The sequence below is a fragment of the Lissotriton vulgaris genome, chromosome 5, assembly GCF_964263255.1.
Source record: "Lissotriton vulgaris chromosome 5, aLisVul1.2, whole genome shotgun sequence".
Taxonomy (NCBI): Eukaryota; Metazoa; Chordata; class Amphibia; order Caudata; family Salamandridae; genus Lissotriton; species Lissotriton vulgaris.
This window is the reverse complement of record NC_141693.1, coordinates 1,879,018,941-1,879,042,979: the sequence shown is the minus strand read 5'-3', so window position 1 is coordinate 1,879,042,979 and position 24,039 is coordinate 1,879,018,941. Positions and strand designations below refer to the sequence as shown.

General features: G+C 49.3%; 3 non-coding genes across 3 annotated transcripts; all 3 read left to right on the top strand.

The window, feature by feature from the left end:
- Positions 1-19,908: 19,908 nt before the first annotated feature.
- Positions 19,909-20,018, top strand: TRNAL-CAA (transfer RNA leucine (anticodon CAA)). The gene is made up of 2 exons: positions 19,909-19,946; positions 19,973-20,018. It is a non-coding gene; the product is annotated as a tRNA-Leu (tRNA).
- Positions 20,019-21,005: 987 nt separating this feature from the next.
- TRNAL-CAA (transfer RNA leucine (anticodon CAA)) lies at positions 21,006-21,115 on the top strand. The gene is made up of 2 exons: positions 21,006-21,043; positions 21,070-21,115. It is a non-coding gene; the product is annotated as a tRNA-Leu (tRNA).
- A 2,185-nt stretch (positions 21,116-23,300) lies between these two features.
- Positions 23,301-23,410, top strand: TRNAL-CAA (transfer RNA leucine (anticodon CAA)). Its single transcript has 2 exons — positions 23,301-23,338; positions 23,365-23,410. It is a non-coding gene; the product is annotated as a tRNA-Leu (tRNA).
- The last annotated feature ends 629 nt before the right edge of the window (positions 23,411-24,039 follow it).

The following is a 24,039-nucleotide window of genomic DNA, read 5'->3' as shown; positions in this document are numbered from 1 at the left end:
GCAAGCTGTTGAAATATAGAGTTCAGGCACACGCGATTTTTAACTCCAGTCACCGAAACGAAATATTACCCTGTCAGGAAGACAAATAGTTTCATTTACAAAATATGGGGCTAGAAAAATGCGGCACGAACACATACGTGCTAGCATGGTAACCATGATATGCGCTGTCAGGTTTGGACGGATCTCTTCCGATTTGTTTCACAAACTGTATTTTTTCCATAGTGATGTCTGAAGCTGCCCCGTGCTTCCTACAACTGTCTTATCTCAGCGTATAACAGGCGCTAGCGGTATAGCGCCACACACACCGTCCCAGTAATGTTAGCAGTAACCTTTGGTTCTACTTGAACCCTTTAATAATGAACCTGAAAATATGTTTAAACGCAGTCAGATAGGGCAACATGTAAATGATAATTGCACCAAGGCAACTGTGCAAACCCTACATTTGCAGACATCGAGTGGTGGAAAATTAAAGTTCACTGTTGCAAAGTGTGTGCAATCTGTCTATATAAAAGGTGTTATATTGATCTCCCCAGAGTTAAGATACTATAGAGAGATCACTTCAAGTAATTTTCAAAAGAATCTTACCGTGTACTCAATAGTAAAAAGTTTCAGCATATGTAGGCTGCGGATATAACCTGTAATGGCCTGCCACCAGCTCGCTAGGAGTACTACAGATGTGATTAGTTCAAGAAAGACGCTCTAAAGCCTGCAGTCCTTCCCCTGTTTCTATAACACAAGGTCTCTCAGAGGGACGGGCTTTGGCCAAGCTGACAGTGGAGCACTTTCCTTCGGTTATCAGCTGCTCTTGACTACAGCGGCGTGCGCTTGTTAGGTGTTCTCGTCTGCCCATCGCTGTCTGCATTTCCCTACCAATGTTTCACAGAAATACGTACATCGGATGCCAATCAGGAGCTTCGAGTCCCTACACTATATATCTGGCTGTCAATCGAGGGCAGATAGTGAGATCGTTGTGCACTCACTGACAGTCAGGGACTGAGAGCCTGAACACTGTACACTGATTGCCAGACAAGACTGTGACCGGCCCCGCACAATGGCTGTCATTCATTGGCTAACAGACCTCGCTGCAATCCAGAGACTGACGCGGTGGCACAGCATTATGAACACTAAACCAAGTTAGATCCCGCTGCGTGTAGTAGCAAAAGAAAGTCAGGCTCTCAACCCCCATTGGCTCCAGGTCGGTTGGCTTACCTCCAACAGCCCCTACTCTGTTGGGTCATTGGAGGAAGTTTTACACCATCTGAATACATTTTAATCTTGTCAGCGAAAGCTTGCAGTCCACCAACTCAAAATTGGGTTGGCAGACATTTGGTTTTGTGGACAGGGTATTGGGTCGCCGTTACAATGGAGTACTTGTCAGCTGCAGAGGTCCTTCTAATGCAACCCAGTGCTGACCCTTCTACTTGTGGCAACAGTCCATCCTGAACCTTTCGTCTCGTCCATTCACCCTATAGCCCATTTTTTTTTCTTTCCAAGTTGGTAATTTGAGCTCAGCAAATCTCCCTGATTAAGCTACATCCCTGAGTGTAAATCTGAACTATATATTTGTAATGAGCTGGCTTATATGATGTCTTCAGTAAAACAAGACAAATATTCAGAATACTTTAAGCTATCGCACAAAAGGTCAATACTGGAAACGGTTCTAAATTTCCTGTAAAACAGATCTTCTTATATATGTGGGTATACAATGTGAGATGAACTTGCATACTGCATATTCTGCTGTGACAGGAGCTAGCGTATACTAAGCACATCTACTTATGGGTGATTTATTTTAACATATATCCATGTAGTTGAGATACTTGATGAGTTGGTATTTAGGGGGTCCTAGCATATCAGGTTAGTTAGTGCGTAGATTATATCCATGTTGGTAGCCTATGTATGTGCAGTGTGTGGGGGCTCTGTGTGGGTGTGTGGGGGGGCTCTGTGTGGGTGTGTGGGGGGGCTCTGTGTTGGTGTGTGGGGAGCTCTGTGTGGGTGTGTGGGGGGCTCTGTGTGGGTGTGTTGGGGGCTCTGTGTGGGTGTGTGTGGGAGGCTCTGTGTGGGTGTGTGGGGGGGCTCTGTGTGCATGTGTGGGGGGGCTCTGTGTGGGTGTGTGTGTGGGGGGCTCTCTGTGGGTGATTGTGTGTGGCATTTGCGAGAGATTAAGCTATTTGCATTATAAATGACAATGCCATTTATTTATCTGTTTTCAAAACCATCACATAAATAAAAATGTTGTCATTTACAATGCCAATAGCTCTAACTTTTGCAAAGGCGAAACCGTTGCATTGTAAATGCTTGTTGTTTTAGAGAACAAAGTTCGAGTTGGTTTGCTACAAAAAAAGTGTCTTTTTTTCTTTGCAGTAATCTTAGTAGACTGCACACGCGATATACTCATGCTTTGCATGCCACATGTTCGTTTTGTGTATCAGTCATCATGCAGTCACTGCGAAGGAGATGTAGCAAAGTGGTAAGCGCGGCTGACTTTGAACCGGGACAACATCCTGGCTTCTGCTCAAAGTTGTGTGATTCTGTACCACTCAGCAACACCTAAACACCAGCACAACACCAAAGTATCACACAGAACAATATCAGCATCACTTTCACACATCAGTATCAATAAACAGCACCACAGCATCTCTCAGCAACACCTCAACATCACTAAACAACTCCAGCATCACTCTGCAACACGTCAGCACCAGCACAGCAGCAAATGAACATCACCACAGCACCACATAAACACCAACCAAGCACAACCTCATCAGCACCAGCACAGCAGCAATTCAGCACCAACAAAGCACAACTTCAACATAAGTGATGCACTACATCAGCATAAACTAAAACAACATCAACAAAAAGCCAGCTCAACATTACAAAGCAACACAGCTGCACAGCAGCTACACTGCTCTACAACATTACTTAAAACAAAGGTCAAACCAAAACATCTGGCTAATCACTTATAAGGTCCCAAAGGCGAGATCTATTGGCTATGCCAATGCTTGTTTTATGTTCAATGCTAACACGTGTCTCTGGATTACATACTAAATTGTCCTTTAATTCACGAAGTTCCTGTGAAACTACGGGCCGATTCCTTGTGGGTTACTTTCCTTTTACATCCTACCTTGCTGCTTCTTATAAGGTCATTTACCTAGGCCTATTAACTCTGGGGAGAGGAGTTGGCCTAGCGGCTAGGGTGGACGACCTCAAATCTGGGTTTGAGTCTCGGCAATGACGCTGAGCATTCTGTGATTCTGGGCAAATCACTTAATCTCCCTGTGTCTAACAAAAATGAATGTGTGCCCTCATGTAACGCAACTAGTTCTATGTAAAGCGCTCTGATACCCTATACCGGGGCAAGTTTGCACTATATAAAACTCTGTGGAAAAAAAAACCTCTGGTGAATAACTTTTTCAATGGCGTACAATGTTTATGTGTGACTCAACAGTGTATGTGAAATACTTTGTTTTGCTGATGGATGGCGTCTCATGGGTAGCTGGCCTTATACTTGTCCTCCGTGCCCTGGCTCCTTCAGAGGTGCCCTTCCTACACCCCAGGGTTGGATTGGGGTTAAAAACCGGCCCGGGCACTCTAAAAACCAAGTGGCCCACATTTGCTTACTGCCTTTCCTCAAACCACTGCTTCGGCAACATTTTATTTTAAAAAAAGGGCTGAGGGGGGGAGAAATGCACAGTTTAGTTTACACTGGAGAAACAAACCTGAAAACAAGTGAGGCCACTTCTGCTCAGGCCCCCCGACCCCGCTCAATATGCGTATATTAATGGGCCGGCCAGTGAGAGAAAGGGAGTGACACATCTGCCCGTTGATAAAAGGGAGGTACTGGACGCCCATCTGCCTCCAGAAAGGCCACTCAGGCACCAACTGGGCCACTGGCTGTATTTGAACAACGCAGAAACCACCCAAATCGACCCCCACACTGCTCAAAAAAACAGCCCACAGCTGGAACTGGACAAAGGCCCCTCGGGCATTGCCCGAGTGCCCGCGTTACCAATTCACCAATGCAGGTTTTCGGTCGCTTCTCAAGGATAGCCCAATGCAGCCCTCGTGGCAGCCATAAATACCATCACTAACTGTAGGAGCTAGGGGAGGGTCGTCTGTGGAATCCCTGCAGCTGTAAACACCAAATCAGACATAGCGCCTAGAAGACCAGTGAAGTGCACATGCATCAGAAGAAGACGATTGCAAACGCAGATTGGGCCATTGTTCTGTTGTGCGATGCACGGATTAGGGGTAAACAGTACGAAATTCAGCTCTTGGCTCCTTTGACAGGGTTGATAAGTGAAGGTCTGTGGATGAGAAGTGCAGTTAAACAACACCTGTGAACACTCACCATCACATGCAGCGTGTCCGTCACCTCATGATATCACCCGGCCTATCTTCTTCCCAGCTGTCGGGATGGCCGAGCGGTCTAAGGCGCCAGATTCTAGAGCTGACTCTTCCCACCAGCTGGGTGTTCTGGTCTCTGATTGGAGGCGTGGGTTCAAATCCCACTTCTAACACAGCATCCTTTTATATCGACTTTAATCATATCGCATTACCTAGGCGTCTCCTCGCCCTTGGAAGTGCAGGGGTCGTGATCCTGGCTTCTACCACCGGCCTCTCCCAGGCTGGAGGAGGCGTGTGAGCTGCTGTAAGAGGCGGCTGCAGGGGAAAGATCAGGAGGCAAATTGCAGCAGGTCTGTTTTTGCCACCTCCACTCATATAGATCCAACAAACAAGCATTTACAATGCAACGGTTTCGCCTTCGGAAAAGTTAGAGCTATTGGCATTGTAAATGACAAACTTTTTATTTATGTGTTGGTTTTGAAAACAGATAAATATATGGCATTGTCATTTACAATGCCAATAGCTTACTCTGTCGCAAATGCGAGACGTATTGCATTTGCACACACACACACCCACACAAGAGCCCCACACACACACAAGAGCCCCCCACACACACACGAGGCCCACACACACACCACACAAGAGCCCCCCCACACACCACACAAGAGCCCCCCCCACACACACACGCAAGAGCCCCCCCCACACACACACGCAAGAGCCCCCCACACACACACACACACGCAAGAGCCCCCCACACACACGCAAGAGCCCCCCACACATGCAATAGACCCCCACACATGCAATAGACCCCCACACACGCAAAAGCCCCCACACACGCAAGAGCCCCCCACACACACGCAAGAGCCCCCCACACACACACAAGAGCCCCCCACACACACACAAGAGCCCCCCACACACACACAAGAGCCCCCCACACACACACAAGAGCCCCCCACACACACACAAGAGCCCCCCACACACACACAAGAGCCCCCCACACACACAAGAGCCCCCCACACACACAAGAGCCCCCCACACACACAAGAGCCCCCCACACACACAAGAGCCCCCCACACACACAAGAGCCCCCCACACACACAAGAGCCCCCCACACACAAGAGCCCCCCACACACACGCAAAGAGCTCCCCAAACACACGCACAGAGCCCTCCGCTCCATTTGCATCAGGTGTGAGGCTCCTGACTGCTGACAGCCAGGAGACTCCAACAAAAGGAGGCTTATGACCTGCTATAGGCATTGTAAATGACAATGCCATTTATTTATGTTTTAAAAACAAAAGCATAAATAAAAATAATGTCATGAGCAATGCCAATAGCTCTAACTTTAAGAATGCCGAGACCATTGCATTGTAAATGCTTGTTCCCTTTTGGCGGCATCTATGTAATTGGTACACAAGCTCCTCCCGCTGCCAGTATTAGAATAAACCCTGTGGATTGAATGGGCATGAAGTCTCATCTCTCCTTTCACCTACCTGACCTTGTGTGATTTGAATGTAGGGGCGCTGTATTGTACAACGCTTAAAACCCCAATATTCCTAATCTGGCGCTTTTCAAAACCACCAGACACAATGAACGCACCTGAACGCCTTGAAGTGAACCACTTTGCAGGATGAGCTATGAAGGAACTTGATCCCGTCACCGGGAGGAGGATGTATGGTCAGTCGGGATGCCCTATGGTCCAGGTTTGGCACGTTCCAGGAATGGAAGTCCATCACTACAGCGCTGTCATCAGGGACATTTTAAGGATTTTGGGGGCTCTGGGCCAAACGTATTTTTGGGGACCATGTTTGGAACATCTTGGATTTATGATCCAGTTTCAGGTAGTTCGTGCCCTCTTTGGCCAGATCACTGACAGTGCACAGGGGCACTCGTCCAAATTCAAAATGTGTGTTTATATGTAATATTCGGAGACAGTGAGGTGTATTTAGAATATCGTAACATAGCAGCAGCTCACACATAAGAGGGTGCAGTGGGTTCGGTTTCACATCTCAGGGGGTTCAGTGGTACTGATCCCCCTCGAGCTCCAGGGAATTGTGGGTCCCAGGCTTCCTTAAGTAGTCTTCAGGCTTATGGACCGATAGCATGAGGGAGTCTCCGAGACACAGAGGGTGAAAGCGAATGAGAGCAAAAGAGTGAGGAAGAGAGGTAGGGAGAGAGGGGGTACGGAGAGTGTGAGGGAAGAAGAGAGGAAGGGAGGGGGGCAGGGGAGAGAGGGAGGGGCGGAGGGAGAGATGGAGAGAGGGGGAGAGGGGGAGAGAGAGGGAGGGAGAGAGGGAGAGCGAGAGGGAGAGAGGGGGTACAGAGAGGGGGGTGCGGAGAGTGTGAGGGAGGAAGAGAGGCAGGGGGGAGAGAGGCAGGGAGAGAGGCAGGGAGAGAGGGAAGGGGGGAGGTAGAGGGAGAGATGGAGAGAGGGAGGGAGGGAGAGAGACGAGGGAGGGAGAGAGAGAGGGACGGGGGAGAGAGGGAGGGACGGGGGAGAGAGGAAGGCAGCGAGGGGGAGAGAGGGAGGCAGCGAGGGAGAGAGAGGGAGGGACAGAGAGGGAGGGGGCGGGACAGAGAGGGAGGGAGAGAGGAAGGCAGGGAGGGAGAGAGGGATGGACGGAGGAAGGTAGAGAGACGAAGGGTGGTAGAGAGAGGGACGGACGGAGAGAGGGAGGGATGGAGAGAGGTAGTGAGGGAGTGAGGTGGGGTGGGAGGTGGAGAGGGAGGGAGGTGTTGAGAGAGGGGGACTGGAGAGAGGAATGGAAGAAAAGAGGGACGGAGGGAGGAAAGGAGGGAGGGGAGGGAGAGGGAGGGAGGAAGAAAGGGAGCGAGAGAGGAAAGGAGGGAGGGATGATGAGTAGGAGGGACAAAGAGAGTCAGGGAGGGAGAGAGGAAGGAGGGAGGGAGAGAGGGGGAGACGAAGGGAGGGAAGAAAAGAGTTAGGGAGGGAGAGGAAGGGATGGAGAGAGATTAAGAAAAAGAAAGAAGGAGAAATAGCAATGAAGTGAGAGGGGAGATAAAGTGAGAACGAAAAAAAGAACAAGAGCTAAAGAGAAAGGAGAAAAAGCAGAATGGAAAGGGGTGAGAGTAAGAGAGAGAGAGACACACATGTAGAGCAGGAGCGAGACAATGTGAGAGACCGAAAGAGAGGGAGCACGAGAGCGAGCGAGCAGGAAACAGGCAAAATAAGAGAGATGAAGAGCTAGAGAGGGAGAGAAGAGACGCAGAGAGAGGGGAGTAGACTGTGTACCTTGTGAGAGAGAGGGGCAAGTAGACGTCACCAACAGCAGAGCTGACGCTCCCCCCTGGGTCGGTAGGTACTCACACGGGTCAGCGTGAGAGGCACAGCCTTGCAAGCGCTATGTTACAGTCTAACTAACTACAAAACAAAGCGCTATGTTACAAAGTCCAACTAAATACAAAACAAAGCGCTATGTTACATGGTCTAACTAAATACAAAAGTAAGCGCTATGTTACACAATCTAATTAAATAGAAAACAAAGCGTTATGTTACACAGTCTAGCCAAATAAGAAACCAAGCGCTATGTTACAAAGTTCAACTACATACACAACAAAGCGCTATGTTACACACTCTAGCCAAAGTCAAAACAAATTGTTTAAGGAAAACGAATCTGACATTAAAATCACCCGTGAAAAAGAGAAAGGAATGCTAAGAAAGGGTCCGACCAGAAATGCAGTTTAAGCTAGACCCCCCACGAAGCACTGACATTTCACAATAGCACTGACTGTAAGAAAGGGAGCGAGAGAGGAAAGGAGGGAGAGATGATGAGTAGGAGGGACAAAGAGAGGCAGGGAGGGAGGCTGGGAGGGAGAGAGGAATGAGGGAGGGAGAGAGAGGGGGAGACGAAGGGAGGGAAGAAAAGAGTTAGGGAGGGAGAGGAAGGGATGGAGAGAGTAAGAAAAAGAAAGAAGGAGAAATAGCAATGAAGTGAGAGGGGAGATAAAGTGAGAACGAAAAAAAGAAGAGCTAAAGAGAAAGGAGAAAAAGCAGAATGGAAAGGGGTGAGAGTAAGAGAGAGACACACATCTAGAGCAGGAGCGAGACAATGTGAAAGAGAGACCGAAAGAGAGGGAGCACGAGAGCGAGCGAGCAGGAAACAGGCAGAATAAGAGAGATGAAGAGCTAGAGAGGGAGAGAAGAGACGCAGAGAGAGGGGAGTAGACTGTGTACCTTGTGAGAGAGAGGGGCAAGTAGACGTCACCAACAGCAGAGCTGACGCTCCCCCCTGGGTCGGTAGGTACTCACACGGGTCAGCGTGAGAGGCACAGCCTTGCAAGCGCTATGTTACACAGTCTAACTAACTACAAAACAAAGCGCTATGTTACAAAGTCCAACTAAATACAAAACAAAGCGCTATGTTACATGGTCTAACTAAATACAAAAGTAAGCGCTATGTTACACAATCTAATTAAATAGAAAACAAAGCGCTATGTTACACAGTCTAGCCAAATAAGAAACAAAGCGCTATGTTACAAAGTTGGGATCTCTCTGGGGGCAGTGGATAAATAGAGCTTCGGATGGGGGCATCCTTTAGAAGGGTTTCTAGCACCGGGAAGGGGCGTGAGATAGAGCCTCGAATCGAGATGCGACATGACTGGGGGGTAAGACCTGGGCCATGGGTGAGGGGAATAATACTTAAAAGAAATCTCAGCCTGTGGAGGAGAAAAACTGTAAGAGTTGGGAGGGTAGAGGAAAGGGCGCATGGCAGAGCTTGTCACTTGAGGCCGTGGTATATGGTTCCAGAAAATCGGGGTTCACCGTAGAGATTTTTGCTTTCGGCAGAAAGGGTAAGACACGCCAGGCCTGGGGTGGCCAGAAACCCTTTCTGATGTTTCATAGTTCTAGAGGGAAAGGTGCTCTGGGAGGAGCAGGGAGTGCACGGACGCAGCCCCTGGTGGCTTGGTTCCCTCGCTGGCTCTGCTGGGGGAATGGGATATGTGCAGATGTGGGTATGAAAAGGTGGCATTGTCCACGCGGCCACGGAATATACGTGCAGTGGGATTTATTGAGCTGTGTTGTGACATCTCGGGTGTTACATAGTTGTGGAGGGGGGCGGATTGTGGTTCGGGGGAGGGTGCTGCCGAGTTCCTAGACTCGGGCTTGTGCTTTCTATTAGAAACTGCAGCTTTCCAAGGGTTCCAGGTCCGTATGCTGGTGTTTTTAGCAGTGCTCGTCATACAGGGGAAAGTGCCAATTCTGAAGCCCCACACACACTCATGCCCGATGTGCCTACCTTCACTTCCAGCAGTTACCCGAGTGGGGAAGCTTGTTTTCCATGAGCAGCGCAGACTTCCAGCGCTCGCCGTGGCTCCTCTTCTCGCGCTGGGCGGCGGCGGGGGGGGGGGGGGGGGGGGGGGGGGCGGGCACTTCCGGCCGGCCGCGCTGGGATTGGCCGGTCGGCTGAAGAAACCCCCGGGCGGGACGGGATACCAATATATGTTTGTGAGGACAGGGGGGGGCGGGAGAGGACGAGGGGGGCGGGCGGGAGTTCCTAGACTCCATTCCAAACGCTGTAAGGAAAAGCGTACAGTGGAGCATGGTGTATGCCTAGCAAAAAAGAAATACAACATTATATGTAGGCAGCTAAAAATATATGGGTGGAAATGCATGAACACATCTGAAACAAGGGTAATTAGCACGCAAAGTAAGACCGAGAATGGTGGATCCCGGCAGATAAGTGTACATTGAGTGAATATAAATTAAAACGGACGGCGGGAGGGGGCGGGAGAGGACACAGGGGGCGTGAGGGGGGAGGGGGGCGGGAGAGAACACGAACGGCGGGAGGCGGCAGATAAGTGTACATTGAGTGAATATAAATTAAAACGGACGGCGGGAGGGGGCGGGAGAGGACACAGGGGGCGTGAGGGGGGAGGGGGGCGGGAGAGAACACGAACGGCGGGAGGCGGCAGATAAGTGTACATTGAGTGAATATAAATTAAAACGGACGGCGGGAGGGGGCGGGAGAGGACACAGGGGGCGTGAGGGGGGAGGGGGGCGGGAGAGAACACGAACGGCGGGAGGCGGCAGATAAGTGTACATTGAGTGAATATAAATTAAAACGGACGGCGGGAGGGGGCGGGAGAGGACACAGGGGGCGTGAGGGGGGAGGGGGGCGGGAGAGAACACGAACGGCGGGAGGCGGCAGAAAAGTGTACATTGAGTGAATATAAATTAAAACGGACGGCGGGAGGGGGCGGGAGAGGACACAGGGGGCGTGAGGGGGGAGGGGGGCGGGAGAGAACACGAACGGCGGGAGGGAGGCGGGAAACGTGCCGGGGGAAAAGCATGCCCAGGACAGCAGCAAGCACGGCCCGGCCGGACCAGACACGGGGGCGTTCCCGGCGTCCCGTGACGTCGGCAAAAGCCAAAGAATGTCGGGAACGCCCCCGTGTCTGGTCCGGCATTGACGGACAGGCCCCTCGTCCAATGGCTAGGCTCCGTTTATGGAGCTAGCCAATCGGACGGGGGGGCGTCTTCCATAGTGCTTACTATACTCATTAGATTTCTCTGGAGGCGGAGCCTAATCGGCTCCGCTCACCAGCGAAACCTAAAAAGGAGGGTTTGTGGAAAATGTGAATACGCCTTAAAAAAGCATATTGCTACTGGGGCGTGGCTTGGACAGCAATGAGGACGAGCGCCTGAGTCCGTTACCTCCACCAACCCGAGGGAAAAAAAACATGATTACATGAGCGAAACGACAACCCAAAGACCGGCAAACAACACGCAAGGACGTCAAAACACCGGGGGCAAACATAGGTTATCGCCAGAACAGCTGAGGGTAGTTGCAACGCCGGGAAACAGCTACGACACCAGACCAAGAAAAGCGCAAGTAGGTTAGAAGATGGCGCCGCACTGGAGCTAGCCCGCGCAACAAAAGAGACCAGACGACTGGAAGAGAGAGGGAAACCGGCAGCAAAGAAGAAACCCCGTGCACAAACAGACCAAGTGAGAGCCTGCAGGGGTAGAGAACGGGAACATCAAACGCTGAAAAGGGAAGAACAACTATTGCGGCGAAAACTAAACCGAAGGTGCATACAGGCAGCGGCCATCTTGGCTGTAGCGCACCCACCCTAAAGCCATAGCCACCGACGAGCAAACGCACAGCGAACAGCACAAGCAAACAAACGCAATTAACAGACCAGCCAAGTGAGTGCCATCGGGGGTCCTGTAAAAGAAAGAACAATTATTGCGGCGTAAACGAAACTGAAGGTGCACACTGGCAGCAGCCATCTTGGCTGTAGCACACCCACCAAAGGCCAAAACGATCGACGAGCAAATGCACAGCGGACGGAAACGAGCGATCAGCACTGAGAGCATAAGCAGGCGAACGTAACCAACAGCCCAGACAAATGAGTGCCAGCAGGGGCTCCGGGTAGCAACGGCAAACTGCAAAAAAGGAAGAACAACTATTGCAGCAAAAACGAAACTGAAGGTGCATGCGGGCAGCGGCCATTTTGGCTGCAGCACACCCACCCTATAGCCATAGCCTCCGACGAGCAAACGCACAGCGAACAGCACAAGCAAACGAACAAATTTAATAGACCAGCCAAGTGAGTGACAATCATTGCAGCGCGAACGAACTGAAGGTGCATAAGGGAGGCGGCCATTCTGGCTGTAGCACACCCACCCAAAGGCCAAAACGATCGATGAGAAAAACACACAGCGGACAGAAACGAGAGAACAGCACTGGGGGCACAAGCAGGCGAACTCAATTAACAGACCAGCCAAGTGAGTGCCAGGCCAGCGAGGGCAGCGGGTGGCAACGGCAAACGCCGAAAAAGGAAGAACAATAATTGCGGCGAAAACGAAACTGAAGGGGCACACGGGCAGCGGCCATTTTGGCTGTAGCACACCCACCCAAGGCCAAAACGATCGATGGGCAAACCGCACAGTGGACGGAAACGAGCGATCAGCACTGAGAGCATAAGCAGGCGAACGTAACTAATAGCCCAGACAAGGGAGTGCCAGCAGGGGCAGCGGGTGGCAATGGCAAACGCCGAAAAAGGAAGAACAAATATTGCGGCAAAAACAAAACTGAAGGGGCATATGGGCAGCGGACATTTTGGCGGTAGCACATCCACACAAAGGCCAAAATCACCGACGAGCAAAAAGCACAGTGAACAGCACTGAGGGCGCAAGTAAGCGCACGCAACTAACAGACCAGCCAAGTGAGTGCCAACAGGAGCAGCGAGCAGTAGCGGCAACGCTGACGTATAACAATTATTGCGGCGTAAACTAAACGAGAAGTGAAAACAGGGAGAGGCCATTTTGACTGCAGCACACTCACCCAAAGGCGGAAACCAGCGAAGGCACTGGCGCACACGAGTGGCACACACCCCACAGTAGTACGTGTGACTAACCAAACAAGCGATAAAGCAAAGAGCAGGGGAGAGAGCACAGCAGTGCAGCAGAGGTTGCGCTCCGCGACATCACCGAGGATACGAGGGAAACTAAAGTAACAAGGAAAGGGGCACGAAATGAAACCGATAGCCCCGCTTGAAGGCTTCTTGCCAACACCCTGAGGCGGAACTGGCGGGTGCAAAAACAAGAACAAGGTCCATCCGAGAGCCAAGCAGATACAGACTTGATCGCCAGCACACAAAGAATGCCCCACCAGGCCCGCTGGGAGAACACACCAGCTCAGCTGCAACAGCTCAACGGAAAGGAGGCAGGCTAGAGAGTTACCTAGCCAGAAGGCGTTTCAGCAAAATGTCAAGCCAAGAAGGTAAAGGAGCCAGCGAGGTAAAGAAATATAAAAACAACCCTCCAGACTCGTCCTTAAATCTTAAGAACGGCACAACGCTTGACACAATCCTCAGGAAAGTCAACAAAGGTAATGAGGTTGCAAAGTCCACCAAACAAACAATCAACAACATGCAGCTAGAGCTAGCAGCTATAAGGGCAGATCAACACAATACAAACAGCAGGATCGACACAGCAGAAATGCGTATCAGGACATTGAGGATGCCAACACGCAGTCAAGCAAGACTCTACTTGCAGTCTCCAAAGCCACCAGTATCCTCCAGAAGCAGCTGGCTGAACAAGATGACCGCACAAGAAGACGGAACATAAGGCTACTCAGAGTCCCCGAAGAGGAAGAGGATAAGCCAGGATCCTGCTCAGCCCTCCAAGAGGAGCTCATCCCCCAAATTACGGGCCTTAAGTTTGACAAGCACTACGAATTGGACAAAGCATATTGTGGCTTGCATCCAGCGTCCCTGTTTGTCGGCGGTCGGTTCTCGCCGTGTTTTCGTGTTACCAGGAGCTTTAAACATCTCAATCAAAACCAACGGATAGAGATATGGGCATATTCTCAACTATACAGACTTTGGCTCCTGGGAAATTATTTTCAGCTTACTTTTAGATGGTCAACCATGTTTTCGTATTCACCATCCGTTATTAACTTCCACTACCGGATGTAAATTCTACAGGTGGAGATAGTTAATTATTTCCAGTTACATTTCCATCGCCATTTTTTCCACTGCTTGAAGTGAAACATAATTGTGGAGATATCACTATAAACTTCAATCCAAAATTAGAATCACTCCCATTACCTTTTTGGGACCAAAATATCACAAGATACCCTATAGGATTATATTTCTTCTATTCTGAGATTTCAAGAAGCTGTTTTTTTCGACTGACTTATTATACCCGCCACATTCAAACCTGAGTCACTTACTCTCTGAAATTCTAACAATAGACGGTCACCTGAAGAAGGCTCAAGAGCCGAAACGCGCGTAGTGGTGTCTACCGCTTTGCCTTCAACATTCTACACAGTTATATGTATATTGATTTTGTATCTTTTCTAATGTAATTTTAACTGAATATTATATAACAAAAAATAATCATCCAAAAAAACAAAACAAAATAACAGAGAAAAAAAGAAAATAAAAGTCTATATATATATATATATACAAAAAGAAGAATAAAGTTATATCAGAAATATCTAATGCTTATTGGTTTTGTATACAGTTGGACTTTATACATCATATATATATATATGTGGTATATAATATCTTTGGTTTCACTTTAGAAAACAGTAAAATAATTTGTTTAATTAATTTTGTCACTTGGCTATAGACCTTTCCTAACCCAAAGCATATTGTGTGCCAGCGATGAAACTCCAAAACGCAGGTGGCCCTCGCCCAATCATCTGCAAACCCCTAAGGTCGCAGCAAACGGAGGCTATCTTTGCAGTGGCTAGGATAAATCAGTCCCTAAAATGGAAGGATAACAAAATAATAATCACGCAAGACTTCTCACGCCATACCGTCGACACGAGGAAAGGCTTCCTGGCACTGAGAGAAAGAATGAGGAAGGACAACATCTCCTTTAGCATCGCAGGACCAGCAAAACTGAGAATAACGGACAGAGGGCGTACCCTGATCGTCGACGACCCGGGCGAACTAAGAAGACACCTCTGAGGTCCACCTCCAGAGGATATGGAGGCGCAACACTCAGATACAGCTAAGAGAAGAGCCTCGCAGGACAACATAGGAGCATCGGGCCATTCCTGCCAAGGCCAATAATGCAAAAATAAGGGAATGCCAGTCACGAGAACAACAATTGGTACCTCAAGCAACCATGCTACCTCACTGCACAGCTCTACCTTGAATTTCAGACTGCAACAAGTAAACGTTCCTCAGCCCCGGGGTGGTTCCTGACACTACCTCATTGCACCAAATCTACCTCAGGGCAGACACGCCTACCTCATCCACCCAGGGACAGGGGGAACTGCAACAATGTAGAGACTTTCCAGGACATGGACCACAAGCAGAACCTTTACTAGTGACCATCGGTAAAGTTCGGGCCGGGACTCAAAACGGCTCTCTAGGGAAACCTCGGGGGGAGGAGTGGGGGGAGGGAACTTTGCTGACGCACGCCCATTTTTCACAATGCGGGGGTAGGGAGGGTGGTCGGGCGGGCGGCAGAGGGGTGGGGAGGGGCATTTCCAGTACACACACACTCAACCAGCACGACTATCAGATCAACCCGGCTGACGACAGAAGGTAGCACCAGGAGAGGGCAGGGTGGACCAAAATGCTGGGGGATCATCTCCCCAATGACAACACCAAGAATGGGCGACAATAAGTTTCAACCATGACACAACATAGGCACTCCCAGCTACTCTCGGACCTAAAAATAACCTCGCTTAACGTTAATGGGCTTAACCACCCGATCAAGAGAAGGAAAGTGATCAACTACCTGACAAAACAAAAATGTGATGTGTGCGTCCTGCAGGAAACAAAACTTTCCGAAGATGACGCACAACGCCTCAAGGCGAACTGGATAGGTCTAACCCTCTGCTCACCAGCCATACACAAAAAGAGAGGGGTAATAACACTAATAAATAAGAGGGCCGGACTTATCCTACACAAGTCTTATGCAGACGAGGATGGGAGACTGTTAATAACCACTCTCAAACGGGGGGAGGAAACAGCACATATCGCCAACATTTACGGCCCTAACACAGAGGACGAGTCCTTTTGGAGAGAGGCGAGGAACAAACTGGGCAGTTTTCCCCAAGATGAGCTCCTGATAGTGGCAGGGGACCTCAATCAGGTACTAGACCAAGCCATAGACAGACACCCACAAAGAGCCAGCCACCAAACCCAGGCTCAACACACACTTAAGAACCTATGCGCCAAACTCCACCTCGGGACCCATGGAGACTCCAACACCCAGCAGACGCTAGAGACTACACTTTTTATTCCCACCCCCACAACTCGTACAGCAGAATAGATTACATACTTATCTCAGCCACAAACACCCACCTCATTGAACACACGGAAATTGCACCGAGAACAGTGTCAGATCACTCCCTCATCAGCCTAACACTTAGCGGTCGTCACAACGAACAAACAAACCGTAGATGGAGATTCAATAGCGATGTCATTAAGGGCCCAGCAAATGCAGCTGCCATAGAGGAAGCCATTAAAGACTACCTAGAAATCAATGATAAGCCAGGCACAGACAAAGGAGTAATCTGGGACGCCATGAAGGCCACAATCAGGGGGTAAATAATGAGCATCAAGTCTAGAATGAACAGGGACAGAAACAAAACAATACTAGAACTAGTGAGACAGATCAAGGACCTGGAGATGCACCACAGCACCAACCTAGCCAACAAAAGCACACTGATGACCCTTACGAGGAAAAAATATGAACTTAATAAGATATTAAGCGAGAGGGCAGGCACATGGATAAACAGGTGCAAAGCCATAAACCTCTGCTCAGCAAATAAAGCAGGCAAAGCCTAGGCCTCATACCTTAATAAAGGTAAGCAGAGGCAACACACCATTGCGGCCATGACTGACTCCAACAAGACATCCCAAACAGCCAATAAGGATATCCTCAGGGTTTTTAAAGAATTCTATGAGGAACTGTACAAAGAGGACAAAGATCTCAACCCGGATGGGGGAGCTGCCCTCCGGGACAAGCTAAACCTACTCAAGCTAACAGAGGCTCAATGTGCAACCCTAGAACTAGACATAACAGGAGCAGAGATAGACATGGCTGTGGCTGCCCTAAAAGATAACAAAGCGCCGGGGCCGTCGGGTACATTGCAAAATTCTACAAACACTTCCTCCCCCTAATCAGGAACACAATGAAAGAGGTTTTCGCACACTGTATCAGAAGAGGGAAAATGACAAACTAAATGGCGGAGGCCAACATCATAGTCATCCCCAAAGAAGGGAAAGACACACAATTCCAGCAGAAAAACCGCCCTATCTCTCTAATTAACGTAGACTGCAAGATTTACGCAAAAATAGTAGCGGGAAGACTCAACGCACATCTCCCAAGCCTCATCCACGAAACGCAGGTGGGCTACCTTAAAAATAGACTATCCCAAGACAATACAAGACTCCTATGCCACATAATAAACCACGCCTCTACCAACACGAAACCATCGGTAATGATCACGCTGGACGCAGAAAAGGCTTTCGACAGAGTTTCATGGCCCTTCCTTGACCAATGTATGCAGAAGTTCGGCCTAGGTGAAAGGTATAGAACAATGGTGATGGCGCTATACAAAGACCCCAAAGCCCGAGTAGTAGTGAATGGGGGCACATCAGAGGCCCTATCTCTGGAAAGAGGAACCAGGCAAGGCTGCCCAATCTCCCCGGCACTGTTCCTACTGACCCTATGACCCCTACTGGCCATGATCAGAAACAACGTCGGGATAAAAGGGATGACAGTCAAAGGCAACACGGTCAAACTAGCAGCACACGCTAATGACATACTCATTATGACAGAGAACCCAGAGCCCTCGATAAAAGCACTAATGAACACCATCGACGAATATGTAAAGGTAGCCAGGTACAAGCTTAATAGAAGCAAGTCCGAATGTAAGCCACTCAACGTTCACACCACTAGGGATGTGATTGGGTCCTCAGGTCTACACTGGCAAAAAGGGGCCCTCAAATACCTAGGTATCTATTTTGACAGGGACCTCAAGTCAACACTTGATCACAACGAAAAATTAATAATAAACAAGATAAGAGACAGACTAGACACGTGGTCCCCCAAGTATGTCAGCTGGTGGGGCAGGGTAGAAACAATTAAAATGATGATAACCCCCATGGTTAACTACTTGCTAAGCATGCTCCCACTAATAGTCACGGAAGACTTTCACAAAAAACTGAGCACCATGTTAAATACGTTCCTCTGGAGGTGTAACAAAGCCAGGATTAGCCTCCAGAAACTAAGGTTGAGCAAGGACCTGGGGGGGCTCAACGTCACAAACTTTAAGACTTTCCAGACAGCCTGCCTAGCCAGACAAGGCATATACTGGCTCACGTCTGAACAGGGATATACGCCGGCTGGGCTGGAACTAGAAAGAGCTCTGCTAGGTGGCCTTAACCCAGCGGCTCTCCTCACTGCTAACAAACACCCAGAAGCAAGCAACACAATTCTCAGAAACACCAAAAACGCCCTCCTGCAACGTAGACAAAAGAATGGAAAGGAGCATAAAGAATACAAAATGGGTATCCATTTGGTTCAACACAAAAATAAAATACAAAAACAGCATACTTACCTTAGCCTCCTGGCCCCAGCGAGGTATCTCTACCCCATCCCAAATAGAGGAACACGGGTCCCCCACCACCTTTGCCAGCCTACAACGGGTGCACAACCTCCCAGACATAGAACTATATAACTTTCTTAAAATAAAAGCGGCAATCAACAAAGCAGGACTAAGCAAAGAAGCACCAACAATCCACCAATACCTGACCAACGTCAACAAAATTGGGCACCAAACGTCACACCTATATAAACTCCTAAGTGCAAAAACAACTAGGTTAAACAGAAAGGCCATAGAATACTGGGAAATGCTGCACTCCGGGCACTTTAGCGAGAGAGAAAAAGCTCACCTTTGGTCCTCAGCGAGCAGGAACAAAGTCACCACCATACTAGCACAAACAAAATTCTGACTACTACACAGAGAGTAATGGACTCCGGCGCGCCTAGCGGGGGTCGGGCTCATAAACAATGATTTATGTTGGAACTGCCAAAAACAGAAAGGAGACCTAGCACATATGATCGTCCACTGACCTAAAGTAAAAACATTCTGGGAAAAGTAAAAGATATTTTATCTACAACGTAACGGGGTACACTCTACAACTTGACATCATCAGCATAACAAACGCTTTCATGTCCCCAGAGATACACTCTACTAACGACAGGAGCCTCATTGACCTACTCCTCACTGCAGCAACTAAGACAATCCTTTCTAACTGGAAGGACACGGGGAAAGCCACTTTCAAAGTCTGGTTCAACTGGGTCACCTTCCTAATGGGAGCAGACAACATAACAAAAAATCAAACAGCTCAAGTGGGACCGGGCAATGAGATGTGACTCTCCCTGGACAAATACCTTGACTCGCAAAAACCGCCGTGAACGCACCACACCGCCAGACACCCTTAATGCCTCCCCCCCGCCCTCCACCCCTAGTGCCACTTGTCAGCAAACTCTGTACTCGTGCAACCTACAACCCACCACACTTACTTCCGTTTTCGCTTTCTTCCTCTCGTCTTTCCTCCTACTTACCTATATACACTATCTCTTTCGTCCGACGGAGGCAACGCTTATGAACCTTTAGGTAACGCCAAGGACTCAAGTTGATTATGTATAACCATCACCCAAGCGTCTCAGCAAGCCAGAATGTATCAATATCTATGCTTGTAACGACAGCAAGACCAGTATTGCCTTTGTTCTGCTTACTCTGTACTGTGTTGTAAAAAATGTATTTCTAATAAAATCTTTTGAAATTAAAAAAAACATATTGCTGCGCACGACATGAGGTTCTCATGCTCTATCGTTTGTACTATCACACATACTTAGAATTCTAGGGGTCCTAGCTTTCCTATATGTGAGGAACAAGAAAGGGGTGGGGATATGGAGGGGCTAGTTGCAGAGTTTATTTTGTGTCCTTTGATTCTGTTGTCACTATTGTAACTCTCTCTTTGCTTAATCTTCTACCCCTCTGGCTCTGGATGGGCCCCTGTGATCCTAAGATATCACCCAGCTTCCTCCTTTCTCAGCTGTCAGGATGGCCGAGCGGTCTAAGGCGCCAGACTCAAGAGCTGACTCTTCCCACCAGCTGGGTGTTCTGGTCTCCAATTGGAGGCGTGGGTTCAAATCCCACTTCTGACACATTCACATTTTAATATACTTAATTCATAATCCCCATGTATCACTCTACCTAGGTGTTCCCTCTTTCAAGCGGGGAGTATGAGTGTGTTTGTTTGTGAGTGAAGAAGGCCCATTGGAGACGGGGCGGCTACCGAGGAGGCTGCTGGAGAGAGATCAGGAGACAAATTGTAGCAGGGCAATTTTTTACCACTCCCACTAATATAGATCCAAAAAACTGATGAATGTGAATACGCTTTTACAAACACAGACTGCTACGCCCGACGTGGAGCTTGAACCCACAACCTTGCCGTAAAGAAAGTCATGCTGTACCTTCTGCACTAGCACGGGTACAACGAACACGCGTTACCCTAGCTGTCCCATCTGTTAGGAACAGGGGGGCTGGGATTACAGAATCTATTTTGCGTTCTTTGCTTCTGCCTCCTGGTGTACCTCTCTGCTCCGTCTCCTGGACCCACCCCCTGCCTCTGGAGGGACCCCTGTGTCTCTGCGGATCCACTGTTGGGTACAGATCTCGCTGCTTCCGCCTGTCTCCGTGTTCCTTCCTTAACATACCGGCTGCAGGCAGGGCTGGATGCCTCCTCCAGGAACACCAGGGGCGCCCGCTCAGGATAGCAGCAGTCGGGGGTAGAGATCCCGAGTTCCAAATCTGGGATCAAGTCACGAGCTGCCGGAGTGGGATCATCCGTGGAATCCCTGCAGTTGTATTCACTGTCTGAGACTGTAGCGCCCAGAAGAGCAGCGGAGTGCACGTGCATCAGAAGACGACGATTGCAGAAGCAGATGGGGTTGCGGCTGTTGTTCCCTGTTCTGCATTGCACGGATTATGGGTAAACAGTGCGAAATTCAGCTCTCGGCTCCTTTCACAAGGTTGACAAGAGAAGGTCTGTGGATGAGAAGTGCAGCTAAACAACACCCTGAAACATTCCCCGTCACATGTAGCCTTTGCCGAGCTCTGATGACATCACCTGGCATCCTACATCTTCAGTTGTCAGGATGGCCGAGCGGTCCAAGGCGCCAGACTCAAGAGCTGACTCTTCCCACCAGCTGGGTGTTCTGGTCTCCAATTGGAGGCGTGGGTTCAAATCCCACTTCTGACACAATAACATTTTAAAGTACTTTAATCATGATCCAAGCGGGTTTAACATCCCCTTTACTTCCCCAGGCCCCTTCCCCCCTTCGAAGTAATCCCGGGGGAATAGCGGTTGAAAATATGGGGGTGTTTCTATGTGACTGAGTAATGCCCAGTGGAGGCTGGGCTGCTACAATTGGCCCCTCCCAGGCTGGTAGGGGCGTGTTGAAGAGGAGGTGTGTGAGCTGCTGTAATAGGCAGTTGCTAGAGAGATTTATCAGGTCGCAAATTGTAGCAGTTTATTTTTTTGTAATCCCCACTAATATAGATAAAAACCGGAGCGTTTGTAAAAAAATTTAAATATGACTCAAAAAATATCCTTGCGCCCAACGTGGGGCTCGAACCCACGACCCTGAGATTAAGAGTCTCATGCTCTACCGACTGAGCTAGCCGGGCTGATGAAACATATTCAGCAAGGGCTGGTCTCGACCCTGTGTGCGCCCTCCTCAAATGCCAAGTGATTGGAGATTGTGGAGTTCCTTTCAGTTCACAACCTATCCTCTGCCTTCTCTCATTCACGGGTCTCTTTCTCAACCCTGACAATACCCGTCTACAGACCCTTATCCTGACCTCTGTGTCTTCACTTGAAGGGAAATATTCTGAAGCAGCGCATGTATACCGACTGAGCTAGCCGGGCCGCCGTAATAAAACTGTAACCTCAATGTTTTGATATATGTCTGTATAGTGGCCCCTGCTGTCCGTACAGAAGGAACCAGTCATTGGAGGTTACAGTCAATTTCACTGTCGCTGCCTCCACTGATGTACCTCTCTCTCTGCCCAGTCTCGTGGACCCCCCTCCCTGGCTCTGGATGGACCCCTCTGCCTCTGCACCCACCGCTGGGTGCAGATCTCTGCTTCCGTCTGCCTCTCTGTGCCTTCACTTACCAGCTGCGGGGCTGGGTGCCCCCTTCGGAAACACCAGGGCGCCTTTCATAACACGCGCGACGCCCTCTAGGCTGTTGCCGAGAGTAGCGCCTGCCTTTAGGCGCCCGTCTGCGCTGCTCAGAATCCCAGCCGTCAAGGGGGAGGGATCCGGACTTGGTCCGCCTTCTAAATCTGGACCAGTCACTAACTACCAGCACGAGCGGCCGAAGGCGACCCTGCAGCTGTACGCACCGTTTGAGGAGACGCTTGAGACTACCACTTGCAGAAGAGGAGGATTGACTCAGGGCTGTTGCTCCTCCGTTCTGTAAAGCGAGGATTGGGGTCAAAGGGGAGGGAAAGTTCAGCCCTGGGCTCCCCTCAGGTCGAGGAGAAGAGGAGGTCTGTGGGGGTGGGTACAGCTGAATAACACCCAGTACAGTCTGCATCTCACAGATCTGATGACATCATTCGACCTCCCATTCTCTAAACAGCTGTCAGCTGTCCCTTCAGATGTGGGTTAGGGAGCGTTAATACCTGATGTCTGTTCCAGACTTCTCAATTGTGAATGCCAGGTGGAGATTCTAGCATTGCTGAGGGCTGTTCGATCAAATCTGCTTCCGATGTCTGTCCTGGGACATTTAAACCTAGTTGTCTCTTCCAGCAAGTATCATTGCATGTGGCATACATGTCTCAAGCGGCACACGACAGTGGCGGTGCCCTTACTGTGACGTCAGTGCCAGATGTCTATTCCAAAATGCCTGGGTTCCATCCAGATGTCTGAGCTGTAGTATCTCAGCGGTGATGTCAGTGAAATGATATTACATTCCTGGTGTCTGTGCCAGAGCGTTAAACTGCGGGGTCTGATGTGGCGTACTGGAATAGTAGAGGCAGTTTTGGCCAATTCAGCTGCAGCCTTCGGTTCTTTGGCCTTTAGTGTCTGACATCGGCTCCAGAAGCACGTCTAGAGTTGGGTACGTTACGAGACAATTACGTTGCTAGCTGGTGCTCGGATAAAGCATTTATCTTAAATACATGTGCAATAATTGAGCGCTGGTGTAGGCTGTAAAAGCCTCGTGGTAGGTGTGTGATTAGAAGGTTGAATTGCTGGTGTCTGTTGTTAAATATGTCGCCCTTTAATGCACTCCTTGCCGATCTGATTTCTGTTAGGGACACCTGTGCCACAGAGCCCGTTGTGATAAGTGTCAGATAAGAGGTGTGTTATAAAGTTTCACTATGACGTGCTGTCACAACAAGCCTCTAGAACATTGTCCTAACCACTTTCATCAGCTGTCAGGATGGCCGAGCGGTCTAAGGCGCCAGACTCAAGAGCTGACTCTTCCCACCAGCTGGGTGTTCTGGTCTCCAATTGGAGGCGTGGGTTCAAATCCCACTTCTGACACAACAACTTTTAGTTGTACCTATTTTAATTATAATTCCAGCGGATTACGGCCTTTAACACTGTACATGAAGTAAACGGCCACTGAGACCTCACTAAAAGTACAGCTGTCTGTGTGTGATATAGAACGCTTTTTTAGGAGGCGGAGCTAAATCCGGTTCGTAGGTGCTTCAGGTTGGAAGGCAGTGAGATCCGAGCGAGATATATTGAGCAAAGAGCAGGAGGTGTATTTTCTTTAGCCTCACTAATATAGGTAACAAGCATTTACAATGCAACGGTCTCGCCTTTGCAAAAGTTAGAACTATTGCCATTGTAAATGACAAACTTTTTATTTATGTGTTGGTTTTGAAAACAGAAACAAATGGCATTGTCATTTACAATGGCAATAGCTTAATCTTTCGCAAATGCAAGACCTATTGCATTTGCACACACACACACAGAGCCACTCACATACACACACAGAGCGCCACACACACACACACAGAGCCACACACACACACACACACAGAGCCACAAACCAGGCTGCTATTGTTGGGTCCTATCTGCGATGGCAATTATCACCCCACTCTCGGTATTCTTCCCCCGGGTGTTGTTTACTTTGCAGCAAATTCGGAAGAAGACGCAGGATGTGA